The sequence below is a fragment of the Vanessa cardui genome, chromosome Z (assembly GCF_905220365.1).
Source record: "Vanessa cardui chromosome Z, ilVanCard2.1, whole genome shotgun sequence".
Classification (NCBI taxonomy): domain Eukaryota; kingdom Metazoa; phylum Arthropoda; class Insecta; order Lepidoptera; family Nymphalidae; genus Vanessa; species Vanessa cardui.
In genome coordinates, this window is record NC_061154.1 from 2,384,427 (window position 1) to 2,400,734 (window position 16,308).

Sequence of the window (16,308 nt, forward strand, 5' to 3'; positions counted from 1 at the left end):
TCCAGAACCAATCAAAAGTTTCGTCAATCAAAGCCAATACAAATCGTGGAAATAAATTAAAAAAAAAATCCAGTGGAATATTAGAAGAAAAATATTCGGGATGGAGAAGTTTTGGGGCACTCTGGAGACCGAATGCAGCGGACAGACCGAGTGTGCTCTTTATTAGAGAATTTCAAACACCAATATCGTTCGTATGCTCTTGACCTACATTTGTATTTTAATTTTATTACATAATATATAACACTACGCAACTGTATGTATTGAAAAACTCTCGTGACACGCTTCTCGCCGTTTCGAGGGTCACAGTCAACCTCTGAGTTCTTTCAAATAAATGTTTACATTTTTAATATTGTCATCTGCACATGTCATGTAAGTATCGGAAACGTTCGTGTGGTGGAAATGGATTTAATATTACTAACTACTATTCTCGGGCTTCACTTGAGATTATATAAAAAAAGGATCAACAGATACTTAATAGCCAATGTTTGGTACTTTTGTCGTCATTGACGCATAAAAAGTAGTAGTAGTAGTAGTATAATTTGTAATATTAAAATAACCGCTTTTTACTAAATGCATCTGTATGTATACAACAACAGCAACAACAACAGCCTGTAAATTCCCACTACTGGGCTAAAGACCTCCTCTCCCTTTGAGGAGAAGGTTTGGAACATATTCCACCACGCTGTTCCAATGCGGGTTGATGGAATACACATGTGGCAGAATTTCTATGAAATTTGTCACATGCAGGTTTCCTCACGATGTTTTCCTTCGCCGCTGAGCACGAGATGAATTATAAAGACAAATTAAGCACATGAATCAGCGGTGCTTGCCTGGGTTTGAACCCGCAATCATAGGTTAAGATGCACGCGTTCTAACTACTGGGCCATCTCAGCTCTGTATGTATACACGGTACATATTCCATATAATATTTTTTTCAATTTTTTATCTGTCTGTCTTTTTGTTTGGGCTAATCTCTGGAACGGCTGGACCGTTTTGATAAGACTTTCACCAGCAGAAGAAGTAACTTAGTCTGCAACAACTTATTTGCTTCTCGATGAGAACACTTATTTAATTTTGTATAACTTTGTTTTAGCTTTGATCGGATTTATTTATTAAAATGAGACATAAATGTATTGATTTAACGACAAGCTACTCATCCTCATCATCCACTGACAGAAATGTGAGTATAATATTTTTGAAACTAAATTTGATTTAAATGCAAAACAATGTAGGTATTGTTAATTACAAATATTATGACATGCAGTTGAATATCGAAAATATTGTACATATACGAAGTCGATTTCGAAACTCACGTAGCGAAATAAATTCTAGAGTTCAACACATAATAAGGCACCCGAATGATAGTCATATAACATATTGATTTGTTTTGACGAACAATTTATAAATAAGCTTCATGTTTGCATAATTAGCTGACATTTAAAGAAATTTAGAGAGATGGTTTATTGAAATAGTAAATAAATATATGTTATAGTAATTTTGGGACCATTCGGTCTGGGCAATCCACGTTTCCTGTCCTTTCAAGGTACTATGAAAACTTGATGATAAATATGTCTTCAACGAAATCTACAGTGAGATCGTTGCTCGTGCAATCGGACAGAGTCATTACTTAATCACTACATATTGTAAAACAAAGTGCCCCCGTATATCTGTCTGTGTATTCACGAGAAACTCCAAAACTAGTGAACGAATTTTCATGCGGTTTTCCCTAATAGACAGCGTGATTCATGCGAAAGGTATATAAGAGATTTAACGACAATTGTTAAACATGTCGGAATAAAGCAACAAAAATCTATAAATGTGGTAAAAGTATAAAAAAATTACTTATGTCCGCTAGTGTTTAAATAAAAGAAAAATAATCCTATATTTCTAATTCCTAGTGAAGGACAAAGGACTGGTCCTATAATCGCAATCTTAGCCTATTATACCTACATGTCATATAGATTTATTGGATTTAGCTAAAAAAAAACACAATATATTTATTTAATTTTATTCTTTACCTGCATTTTAATCGACAGCTATTATATTTGAACAGTTCTTATCAATGACGTTTTGTATTGTTTCGTCGACGAATACCGTAAAAATATGAATTTCATTTATATTTATATTTTTTTAATCGTATCATGGCGGTTCTCCACTAGGCGTTGTGGGTTTTGGGTATTTTTATTAATTAGCCAATGCGAGGACCTGTTTGGTTTTCTTTTATATACTAGGTGCGCCTACGACTTCCAGCGCGTTGTAATGGAACAAAAGAGTTATTGTTGTAGCGAAAGTTACTTCTTATTCAACTCCAGTCCAGTCTCTCCAAAGACTAAACCTCCTGTCTACTCTAAAAATACGTGCTTCAGTCAGTTTTTATTTACAAATGAGTTAAATATAATAAGGAAACAGTTGGCATTGTCAGTCCATTCTTTATTTTCTCACAGCATTTCGATTCCGTTTATTGTTTTCTGAATTGAATATTTTTGAATATCTGAGTTATTTGCGAATTCACCAAACGTTTGTGGATCCAGTTGATGTGTTTGTGATTTTTTTTATTTTCTGATTTCGCTTTGTAGGTAAAATTTCGCCTGCATAGGTACATCCCACACAGCATTCTAGCATTCTACTGATCAGCATTGCTTAGTATTGTAGCTATGCTATGTTTCGGTTTGAAAGCTGCGTGAACCAATGTGATTATCATAAGGGATGTAATATCTCTATTCTATGATTATTTTTGATAATTTATGATGTAAGGAATCTCTGTCCACGGCCAGTGAAGACCGCTTACCACCCACCTGATGGCCGTGTTGGTGTAGAATTGCTAGTCCACCTACCTATGTAAAGAAAATGCCCCAAATCCTAGTAAAAGTGTATCGTTACGCCATACCGATTAAATAAACCACCGCTATTTTATTTCAAAATTTCGTTACATATGAAAATATGAATTTATTTACACAAAATACTCGTATAATATTCTTTTATCAATAAATGTTTTTCGAATAGTATTTTTGATTGAATATTCGTTACGAAACAATACGTTTAAATTAATAATTCTAGTGGCATTGTTCACTTGTTAGTTCGCGTAGAATTGTTTCATGTGAAAACAGAAATACACTGCATTGTTGCGGCGGCAGTGGGCGGCTGCTGAAACGTGCTCGCAAAAAGCCAACACGCAATACTCTTATAACGTAACATGACTGACGAACGCCGTGCTTACACTGTTACATACTTGTATCGGATTGATTGTTTATTCCAATAATCTCCCATGTTTACAAATGTCGGCTGACCAAGGAAATTTATATCGCATATGATGATATACGTTGTATACAATTATTTGCATATTAGCTTGCATGGTAGTTGCTGAGTTTGACCAAATAAAATCACTAAACAACAAAACCAGTGGCAGTTTTATAAATTTGCTACTAGTAGCTAGTAGGCTATTCAATTTTTGCCGCCCCTACTGTCTTTTTGTAATTCAATACGTTAGTTTAGTTCCCAATCATATTAATTACATTTATTCTGAAATTGTACCTTTATGATCTGTGTTCTATCGTCCTCATTACATCGGCTTTTTCTCGTTATTATAGTTATTAGATAATTTTTGCAACTCGCTATGTAGTGACGAGTATACGGATTACGGAAGTTATGTGTTTAACATGTAATTATAATTATTGCTGTAAGATAAAAAAAAAATATTGGGCTAAATTTGCCGCCCCTCTAAATCTGCCGCCCTAGGCTCCAGCCTACTTAGTCTATTGGTAAATCCGCCGCTGATCAAAAACAAAATTTAACATTACAATACATGCTATTTAAGTTGACCAGCTTAAAAGTAGGTTCCATAAGAAAGAGCACAAGCAACTAATTGGTACTGCAAAATATTAATACTCTAGTTAAATCTTCACGTACGCTCTCGTATCAAATCAAAATAAATTCCTTAATACAATATTACAAGAAGCATAACTTCCTAAATGACTGTCAAATTAGACCCTACCAGATTGGAAAGAAATATACTGATCTGAGAAGAACCGGCGAAAGAAACTCATCATCTCTATAATTCTTAATCAGCTAACTTAGATGACGCGTACTCTATTCTCATTTATGCCTTTCCGTTGTAGTACAATCGCAGTTAAAATAGTGTTTAATTTAAGAAGTATAAATATTTGTTAATATTTCAATTCACCTTGATTTAATACTATCGTACAAAATAAATGTATGAATATGTTTCTGTTAAAATAATACTTTACTGTAAGTGCACTAATGGGGGATCATCACTTTGGTTAAAATTAAATAAGGGGAAATTTTATACGAGAGCCGTAAAGCCGATTGGGATAAGTAGCAATGTACGGGTAAAATAATAATGTATTATAGTCTTCGCAGAGATTTTCAATATCGATATTAATAATTTATTATTAATAATATTAATATATCTGTTAATAAAACATATTATCTGTGATAAATTTAAGCGAATATATCACTTACAATAAATAATACTTGAAATCAATTTTCAATCAATTAAATTTTCCGTAAGGTACTGTATTGTTTAAAATGAAGCCTTTAATTCTACATTGTGTTATAAGCAATGCCTTTCAAGTGTTCTACGCATTACAGTATGAGGTCTAAATAATGTGTTTATAATAAATCTTGATACGAGTGTTGTACTACAAAATATCGATACCAAATTATATAATTTTTGGGGATAGGTTTCGATCGATATGAGACCTTATTAATATAGATTATAAGTTGATTTTTTTTGTGTTTTCAGGATTTCTATGTACGAAGTCACTTCAGATGGCAGAGCATTAAGAAGTTTATATACGTTGCGCATGCGTTCTCAACGACGAGTTTCAGTTTCGACATGTTTTCTAAAGTCCTTGCTGTCCATGGTAATAATAATACTCTAGAAGTATTTTTTAGTAGAAGTGACTAGAATGTTTGATCACACATGAGGCAGATTTTCATCATTCACTTAGTAGGACTTTATTCAACCCACTAGTCATCAGATGTTCTGTTGCCAAACAACAATACTTTTTTGTTATTTCGTTTCTGGTAGTTCCGGTTTGAAGGGTGAGTGAGCTAGTGCAGTTAGCTGCCACAAATGATAAAAACAATAGAATTTTTGCAACGAGATGAATTTTTATGATAATTTAATTTTAAGGACCTTATCATATTTTTTCTCATTCAAATATTGTAAAATAGAGTTAGCGAGATTTTGAGTTTGTTATTCTGTATTTATATAAAAATATGTAATCAGATTGATTTCCGACTTTTGTTTGTTTCTTTTTTTATGATAATTCATTATGAACAATTTGATAAGAAAGTACTGTCTCAGATAACTTTGTCTAAACTTTAAACTAATACCTACAGACATGCCAAACTTTGTATGTAAGATTTGTTGATATACATATACATATGTAGTTCACAAAAAATGTAACTGTCTTTTTTAGACGAGAATAATACTCTTCAGTCGTACAGTAAAATGTATGTATTTATTACGCAAGGATTGATTTCTAGGCTCGATACTCATTGTATTTATTTATAAATGTCATTACGAAACGTTGTTCTGAAAGTGTTCTTGCATTATAGAATCAACTATTGAGTGAACTGCTTTACTTTAATTTTAAAAGTAAAAAAATTCGAATTGAAATGCTTTTTGTTCAATATAGAAACAATAGCCATATGTGCAATAAAATAAGCATTTACTTATAGATTTTCAAAATAAAACTACTAGCTACTAATATGTAGTACTATATATTTCAATTTAAATTAAATCATCATCATCCTGCCCTTATTCCAATTTTATTTGGGGTCGGCGCAGCATGTCTTCTCCTTCCATACTTCTCTTTCAGACGTCATATCACAAGTAACATTCTTTCTAACCATATCGTCTTTCACATAATCCATTCACTGTTTTTGGTCGTCCCCTATCTCTATATTCATCCACATCCATGATCAAGGCCTTCCTCAAAATATGTTCCTCATTCCTCCGCATTACATTTCCATACCATAATAGCCGCCTTCCATATATTTTCTTTATTTTCATAACATAACTTCTCGGCTATCGGTGTCACTTTCAAACTTAATCAATTCAAAATTAATTCATAAATTTAAAGTAAATATGTTTCTTTTTTAAGCGATTGGAATATTAATTAGGAACAATCCGAAAACATCTACAATTTTGGAACAGAATTTAAAGATTTGCCAATACTTTATAGTATTGCAAATAATTTTCACGTATTTTGTATTCCATCTAGGGATATTTCAAGTTTCATTGTTTATTGTGTGTGTCATTGTGTATGCGAATAGAGAAATAACAAAGATTTCACTGAAAACATTGACACACACTGGGCGCTTGGAACAAACATAAACTTGTTACCGCTGTGACTCGACTCCATAAAGTCGGTAATTCTTTTATGGACGCTTTTATGAAAGGATCCGTTTAACCTTGTTTAATGGTAAATAAAAAAAACAATTTGTGCTCAAAGAAGACATTTTAAAACTAATGAATTTATTGATGATAATATTAAATCTCGAGATTGAAACGCTGGCTTCCATACTTTTATATTCTATTGAACAAGTAAAATACCGAGAATAAATAATAAAGATAAGTCTTTTGCAATAATTTTACTTTATGCTCATTAAAAATGCCATAAGAAAATAGGATTAGTATTATATTTGTATTAGACTGATACGGTACTACCCTCAGCTAATCAAACAATTACATTTATGGTGATAAGGCTTTGGACAAAGCTCAAAATGTTTACGATGGAAAGACTGCATCGAGAGACTTGGCATTTTTTTACATTTAAAGTTTTTGGTGGGATCTCATTTATTTTTGTAAGCGTATTTCTTTCTTATTTTTTAGGTGACCTCTTATTTTCTTGGACTTCAGCTACGACTTTGCTTAGAACCCATTTTCTATCTCTATCGCTTTTGTTTCTTCTTTGAGGTTTCGTTACTTCTAAGGTAGACAAGTCTGGGCGATATATACTTCGAAGTCGATTACATTCAGCTATTGCTGTCTCTTGAGCCCGAGCGCGCATACAATATTAATCGCAATACAATGGAGTTTTAGCTTTATTAAAGATTGCTGATTAGTCACTCATTACATCTACCGTTAAACATAAATATTCGGTATTGTTGTGTTCTAGTTTGAAGGGTGATTAGTAAATTACCGACATAAAGGATGTATTTAGATACCAAAGGTTCGAAGTGCATTGACGATGTATGCTTAAATAATATCAATGCCTAATTCTTTAAAAGCTTTTATTCATTGGTGGTGATGATATGTGTACACTTGTAATCGATGTACATATCAGAAGTTGTTTTTCTTTTTTTGGATGTTGTGTAAGCCATCAATTAATATGTATATTGTTAGTGTACTTATTAAATAAATAAATAAATAAATAAATTATGTACTTTCAGAAATCTCATGAGTCAATTCGCTTTTTTATAAAAAAATTTAATAATTATTTTATGCATTAATGATTACATAACTGTTGGCTGATGAAAGTAGTGGTTTCAGATTGTTATTTTTATTGTCTATGGGCAAAGTCATCTATAGGTCTATATTGTATAAGGTCGTATGTGCAGTACATGACTATATAGCAGTTAGACATTTTGATAATCAAAATCAAAGTATACTTTATTCAAGTGGGCTTTTACAAGCACTTTTGAATCGTCATTTAACAATTAAGTAAAGCTACCACCGGTTTGGAAAGTAGATTCTACCGAGAAGAACCGGCAAGAAACTCAGTAGTTACTCTTTTTCAACATTTAAAAAAATACAGTCATGTTAGTTAATTTTTAAGTTAATACAATTATTAAATTAATATAATATGATATGCATGATGTCCTCAAATATTTGGTTAATGTTTTGAATATTCTCCATTGTCAGTTTAAACGTAATTCTTGTTTTAAACTGTCACAAAGATATACTTCTTTCTCTAGTTATGTCTGAAGTATTTTCTTGCGTTTTTCATTTTGAATTTAAAGAAAGACATCATGTTTTGAACAGGGCTTATTATATTTTCTTATACGAAGCTTTTCTTAATATTTTATCTTCAGTTTATTCAATAGAAAATAAGAGGCTTCCTACGGATTTCTCGAATATCTGAGCTTATGAATATTGATTTTATTGGTTTTGCAAATTCTATTGTATTTATTGATATGGAAAATACAGTTGGTATGACAGTAATGCAACATTTTTAAAAACAGTAAAAACTAATTAAACCATAATTGAGATATATGCATATGATAAAATTGGAGTGTTTCTTTGTAATATTAAAATAGCCCATTTTTACTCAATGCATATGTATGTATACACGGTACATATACCAAAATATTTTTTTTTACAATTTTTGTCTGTCTGTCTGTTTGTTCTGGCTAATCTCTGGAACGGCTGGACCGATTTTGACGGGACATTCACTGGCATTTGGCAGATAACATGATATAATGAGGAGTGACTTAGGCTGTAATTTTTTTTTATTAAATTCAAACGCGTACAAGGTCGCGGGACACAGCTAGTTATAAATAGACCTAAATTATTTTTATATAAAATTTTATAAAACTAAATTATAATTTTTTTTTCAGTTCACTTGTTCGAATATATTATATATGCAATATTTATAGGAGTTAGCTACATGTTTATGGATTTTTTCATAAAACAATACACAAGGAGGTTGGATACGAATAAAAATTTAAATCCACTAATGAAAGGCGTGTCGTTTGGAATACTCTTGCAGACAGCGTTTTGGACTTTATTGGTGAGTAAATCTTTTTTCTAATTTGTATTTTTAATTATCTATATTTAATTTGACAGATGTCATACAATTTACCAATTTAAATATTCGAACTTATAAAGGTGTTTTGTTTTGCTAAAATTATATTGTTATATTATTGAACCCGTCTTTGGAATTCCAGTATAGTAAACTAACAGTTTAAAATATATGTTACATTTTAAATATATTAAAATAAGAGTTTTTCGCTATAAAAATTTATATGGAATGTCGGATATTTAATATTTAACTGAATTTAAAAATTATTTAATTTTATTATCTGAAGTAAAATTAATTTAATAAAAATATTAATTTTTATTTGAAGATATTTTGAACATTATTGAAGTATCATTTATTTCATTTATCATATTGAAAAACCGTAAATTTTTCATATCATCAAGCTTCCTTATGAATACTAATTAAAAGTAATATTTTTATACAGCGTGTTTAATATTAATGATGAAATTTTATTATATTATTCGAACTAATTATGTCTAATTATGTCGACAAGAAATTTGTAATTGTCGTTGAAGAAAGTTCTCGAGCGTTCTAACTTGCTTGATACAAAGTTCAGTGAAGTTTTTCTGTGAGAAGCAAATTTGATCGTCACATACAATATATATTTTGTAAACTAATTGACAGTGACACTACGAGAAGTAGAACAATGTATAGTACGACACAACTTAGATTTAGCATCGGCAAATTCAATAAAACCGATTATACGACCAATCGAAATAGCCTAATAGTGCTAAAGATTCTCGCGTCAGTTCAACCCCAGAAAGTGAGTGCATGTAAATCGACGTGTTAAATCGACGAATATATTAGGCCATATGACATTACAAGTTATTACGTATGTGTAAAGCTTATATTCACATAATAAATTAATATTGGTAATTTGGGATAGCGCTCTGAATTCGGATGTGATCGGTTTTACGAATTTTGCCGATGCTACATCTAAGTTGTGTCGTACTATACGTTATTGTCGATCTGTTATATCACTTTAAAACATTGCTCAATTAAAACAGAGGCATTCCGAAGTGTAATTTTAAAAATTGACAAATGTTTTATAAACATCAAGTTGACAACAACCGCCGTTGTAGTAAAAAAAAGTTACGTCTCATGAAATATATTTCTAGTAAAATAGAAATAGCATTTAATTGGAAAACGGAAAAAAAACTGCGGCTGCATTTTTTTTATTTTCATATCGAATATTGTTTTGAATTCTACGGGTTTTTTATTCAAAGGCTTTTAGTTCATATTTTCCAGTACGTTTTTTTTTTGAAAATCGAATTCTATTCTTTTGAATTTTTCACATTGGCACAATCGATTCGTTGAATTCCGTAAGAATTGGCGGTTTGATTTGAAGGTCACACGGACTCTATACAATCGTAATGGACAGGCGTGCACTGACGAATTCATTCGAAATCTCTATCCGAAAATGCCTTTATGTAGTCCCTTAACGTTGCTTCGCGCTTTCGATTCGCAGATATATTTAATAAACATCATTGGGTTGTTACGGTCGCTTAAATTGCCTCGGTCGTGCGGTCTGGCTCGAGCAAGGTTGCCGTTAACACTATTATGATAAACGGATTTTCTTACTAAATATCATAAATACTATTTCTATATTTGTTTATATATTATTTAGCGACTGCACTAGTTTAGCACGTGCAATAATCATAAAATATACTACATAATGTCATTATATACAATGTAAATAAGGATACATTTAAAATCTGTCATATCTTCCAAAATATTAATTTTTATTTGATCTACTTGTTGGTAGGGCTTTGTGCAAACCCGCCTGGGTAGGTACCACCCACTCATCAGATATTCTACCGCTAAACAACAGTACGCGGTATTATTGTGTTCCGGTTTGAAGGGTCAGTGAGCCTGTAGTTACACTACTACAGGCACAAGGGACGTAGCATCTTAGTTCCCAAGGTCGGTGGCGCATTGACGATGTAAGGAATAGTTAATATTTCTTGCAGCGTCATTGTCTATGGGTGATGGTGACCACTTACCAGCAGGTGGCCCATATGCTCGTCCGCCAACCTATTCCATAAAATAAAAAATAAAATAAAAATGAAACACACAATGTACATTATTGATAAGGACTGATGGCGTATTTCTTGAAATCACTTCGAAAATAAGCTATTATTTCTGGTACAAGGTATATATTAAAAAATAGTTATTGTGGGTTATCTCTAAGAGATAGATATATATCTATCACGGAATTTTTTGAAGATCATGGTTGTTCTCACCATCAGATACTATGTGTGGACGGTTGTTATATGCGGGAACTGTTAATTAATAAAAGTTCCGTAATCTTTTAAACTCTTTTAAATCCCAATTATAACGACGAGTCGTAAGACAGTTTCTAGACGAGTTGTCTGTACGGTGGCTGGCACTGAAGTGGTGTGTCGCCGACTCACACCGACCCATCTAGACCTCGTCGAAGCGTTACGCAAAACTGATAACGCTTGCGACTCGTCAAATCACCTTCCGTATTATTGACATCTCCGACATATACATATGAACTCCTGATATGTGAAATCCTGAATCACTCTATCTATTTAAAAAACCTTATCAATATCAGTTGTGTCATTTCCAAAAATCTAAGCATAAACAGAGAGACAGCGATAAGCGATTTTGTTTTATACTACGTAACGATAATGTAAGGAAATAATTCAACAAAAATCTTTCAAAATGAATCATAATATGAAATCAAACCGTCCCATTAAAGTCATTAAGTATGGTTACACTACTAATGCTAACCTTCAAAATATTTCACGTGTAACTGTATGTTTTACACGAGCAGCGTTCACGGTCAGTTATATAGTTCGTTGTTCATATAAAGGTTTTACGGAACGAGATAAATTAAAGGCAGTGTGTTCAATGGAAACTGTGATAAGAGCATTTCTCATTAATGTGGTACATTCTGGCATAAATGGATAGGAAATTAAGTCTATTTGCGAATTCGAATGCTCATTTGTGTTGACTAGATCGTTTTTCATTATAGATATTATACACTCGAAAGTTTTTTACCAACTAGCTAACTAATGTTATTGTTGTAGCCTTAGTTACTTCTTATTATATCAGCTATCTGCCATTGAAAGTCCTGTCCAAATAGGTCCAGCCGTTCCAGAGATTAGCCGGACCAAGAAGACAGACAGTCAACAGTTAAAAAAATGACATTTTGGTATACGTACCGTGTATAAATACATATTGATAGCGGTTATTTTAATATTACAAGCAGACACTCTAATTTTATTATATATATATATATATATATATATATATATATATATATATAATATTTAATATGTAGTCGTCCAAGCCAAAGGCTTCTATTGTATTGTATGTTGATTTTTTATACATTAAAAGAATACAGTGAAATTAAAGGTATAAAAAATATACCGTCAATGATCGGAATCGGCATTACGTAGATTAACACCATAAAATTATATATACTTCTTAGTGTTCGTATCTACAATGATCTTAAGCGATCTTCGATCAGGTTTTGCTATAATTCAATAGACAAAAGAAATATGAAAGAGAATACTCATTCTTAAAAATAACTTTATACGAATTTTTGTACGTATCGTAACAGTTATTGATATTACTAATTTTGTTACAGCACGCAACTGATTTAGCGGATTCCTTAAGATTTTTTTTGGTCAGTATGAATAGGACTCCGACGTGGTCGAGGTGTCAGAAAATCCAGACGAACGTCACCTGTATGTCCTCCCAAGACGTGTTACTGCACTGCCGTGAAAATGTTATGGTGGACATCAAAATAACATCCGCGCATCTAAATTATATGTAAGTTTTTTTTTTCTTTATTACGATATCGTTTTATATTTTCTTTATTTGATATTTTAAAATTGGAAGGTGTTGAAGGCCTGCATGTAGGCCGACCGTCAGGGCGTCACGGTAGCATGCGCAAGCGATCCCGTGGCGCCCGCCGAAAGACGGGGAGGGTACAGCTGATGTTTTAGTGGGTGACCTGGGCGCACTCGGCGTCCAGGAAACCGGGTAGTCACACCCCCCCAATTTTTATCACTTGGGTGAAGCGCGTAAAGAGTTTTTCCAGCAAGAAAAAGGTAACAGCTCGCCGCACATATTCTACTGCCAAATTACTATACTTAGTCTTATTCAATTTCGGGTTTTTTTTTCGGTGAATGAGTTATTCTACACGCATAAGGGACTCTATATTATAATACCCAAGGTTGGCGAGGCATTGGCGATGTTAAGGTTGTTTTTTTCTTATAGAGTCTATTGGCCGCGGTGATGAACATACGTCACTTATTCTATGAAATTGTTTCTTGTAAAAGTTTTATGCTACCTTAGCCATTTCCGAAATAATTAAATAAAAACTGTTAATAAGCTAAATATTGTTTACGTGTGACCAATTGTTTATACAAATAGGCATAGTATTAAATACAAGATTATACGGACTTGACTTCCAGGACGGATGTATTACATGCATATATAATTGTAATTAACGAACATGACTGTTTTGTTAAATGTTGATTTAACAAGAGTAGAATCTACCTTCTTAACCGGTAGAGTCTACTTTCTGAACCGGTGGTAGCTTCACTTAATATAATTGTTAAAGGACGTTTCATTGTATTACGTGCTTGTAAAAGCCTACTTGAATAAAGTATATTTTGATTTGAATTTATTTAAAAAATATACTATTCTTCCATGGTCTTCATATTGCATACACTCGATGCCTTGAGTTGATATAGACTTTGGCAAATTCAAGCCAATGTTGGTTGCGTTGGCTCAAACACCAACACTATTATCTAGATGGTATTTATTAGTCGTTGTACATTTGGAAGCCGATAGCAGCCGTGACGTGAAGGTTAATGCACTTATTGTGATATATCTGTTTATGTATTTAGCTACGTCTGCTATTCCCTGGATTTTAACTCTATCGTATTTGCGTCTAAAGAGAATTTACTACGACGAACTAAGAGGAAATTTCGATTCACGGTCAAATTGCTAATCCGATTATTACTCGTCCACACTTCACATAGCTTTTTAAATTAGATACACTATGTTGTGTTGTTTTCTGTTTAGTTTTTTTTTTTACGATAGAAGTTGATAAGGCACTCCATGTATAATTGAGTAGGATATTTATTAGATTTGTTTTTTTCTTTTAAAGTATTTAGCAGTATTTGTAATGCAGCTTAAAGGAACGTCAAGATCTTATCTTTTTTTTATATTGGTCCTCACTGTCTCGCTTCTTGAGCTACCAACAAGTGTGGCACTTCTGGTTCGCAAATTGGTAAGGATTAGGAGTCCGTTTTTGTGTCTTGATTCTGGGTGCAGATTTCTTTTTTACGTTGCTTGATACGAACGTTGTTGCTGAATTCGTCGCCGATGTCAAGCTTCGGTTTATGTGTTTTCGGTAACCCTTCAGCACCCATTGGTGGAAATTCCCAGCCTTGGTTTGAAATCTTCTGCACAACCATCAACATTAGTTGAGTATATTTGAAGAAAAGTTTTCACACATTTTTCTATTAAATTTCACATATACATCGATTCGAACAATTTGATTGTTTGATGTTTTATCAGTGATACCTTCGATATATGTAGATTTCATAGGTGAAATTAACGTTTCATGTGAGCTTAGCCTCCTCTACGCTTAGCGCACACTTATATCGTGTGCATTTTTATTTATTTAAAAAAAATCGTTTAGATTATTTTTGGAAATAATCACCTCGATCATGTCGGCTAAATATAATATTTAATCACAGCTCATACTGGGACTATAAATACAAAATAAAAGCCCTCATCCGCTTATTTATATGTTTAAATTTTCTCCACATTGTTAAAGTATTATATTATAAAGTATTCTGTATAAAACTAAATATAAAAGCGCTGCAAGCACTACAATCCGCTTCAACTGAATTTTGATATTCGATATTTAAATCAAACTACATTACTAAGAAATTGATGAAACAAGACACGATCCATATCATATTACAGTTTTCTATAATGGTATTTTATAACGCTATTGTCTTTAAAATAATAAGCTTTATCATTATTGAAATACTGTAGAACGTTGATTACGTCTGTGAATCAAAATGATGTGGGAAAGGTTTTTGGCTTAGGTAAAAAGGTTTTTTTCAGAAAAAACTCCCCAGCACGTTTAAAGCAAGTAAGCTCCTCTGTTCTGAGTATTTAGTGTTTTCGGTCGTGTGGAATTAACAGTCATCGGATTATCAGACTAAAAGAGTAAAGGGTGTATCTAGTGAGGACTAACATAGAAGAAAAACAGTAACTCTCAAAGAAATTCTGGGCTACAACCTTATAATGACGATTCGATACAGTGATCTTAAACCAGCCTAAGAAGCCAGCTTCCCAATAAGACTAAATAAACGATAACATAACTGGTCCCAGACTATAAAGATGACACAAATAATAATTATGATATGAGTGTTTTTTTACACTGTGGTGTTCGATTCTTCTCTGATGTGATGTTACAAATATTATCATCGCACGTAGTTATGTTCCTTTGTTACACTGAACTTAATATACATATATAGATCTATTGTCATTAGTATTTTAGCGCCTATTGTTATCTAAAGCCTAGCCACTTCTCATTAAGTTTGATTGAGGCGGTGTGGATAATGTAATCGACTATACTTAGACTACTACTTAGATATATATGGCGGTTTGGCTCCCTCAAGAAAAGAGCTATTTGCAAACTCCTTGGTGTGATAGAGAGATATGAGCGTAGATGCTTTTCATCAGATGAATCTTTGAGTTTTACATGACGTTAATTTTTTTTTCATGTAAAATTGATCCTAATATTATCAACGAATAAACATATCACCATAGCCGTATTCGTGACAAATTCAGAGTAAGAAAACCTTCGTCAGCTTTCAAATTCACTCCTTTTTCAAGTCTTTAACTCTTAGTACCTTTTGAATCTGAAAATCAAAACGTTGCGACGCAGTACGTCGTTCTTAATCAGTAAAGCAGATTATCGCTCATACTGAGCACCCGAAAATAGATCTTGGTGACGAAACTCTCGACTTTACACCCAAGACTAAGCTAAAAAAATCTTTATTCAATATAAAACTATATTATATTAGAAACATATACTCATTTAGTCGAGAAAATTATCTACGGCGATATATACCATTCTTGTACTCGGCCAAGGTTTGTGTTATGTTGGCGTCTTCACAGCGGCGCGTGTTTCATCTAAATAGATCTTTAAAAAATATTACTATCTTCCTGTTTTCGCCATAATCGTCGCTTTGACGTCAACCCAGAGCTTATTTTAAGCGCCAATATTGATATTGAGATGCTATTCAATAAAATTCAACAGGCGCATCGTGTACCTACTGGATGAAAAGAACTTTGACGCTACGTTTTTGTAATATTTCGTGTATTACTCATATTTATGATATCGATGTATTGATTTTTTTGTATTTGTATGATTCATTTGCGGTTTCACATTCGGTTCTTCATTTGAATTATATGAACAAATACATAAGGGATAGTTCACCACAATACT

At 32.5% G+C, this 16,308-nt stretch overlaps 1 long non-coding RNA gene across 1 annotated transcript; it reads left to right on the top strand.

Annotated features, from left to right (window-relative positions):
* Window positions 1-59: 59 nt before the first annotated feature.
* On the top strand, window positions 60-8,756 carry LOC124543302. Its single transcript, XR_006967442.1, has 4 exons — window positions 60-187; window positions 1,094-1,180; window positions 4,763-4,883; window positions 8,590-8,756. It is a non-coding gene; the product is annotated as an uncharacterized LOC124543302 (long non-coding RNA).
* Window positions 8,757-16,308: the final 7,552 nt, after the last annotated feature.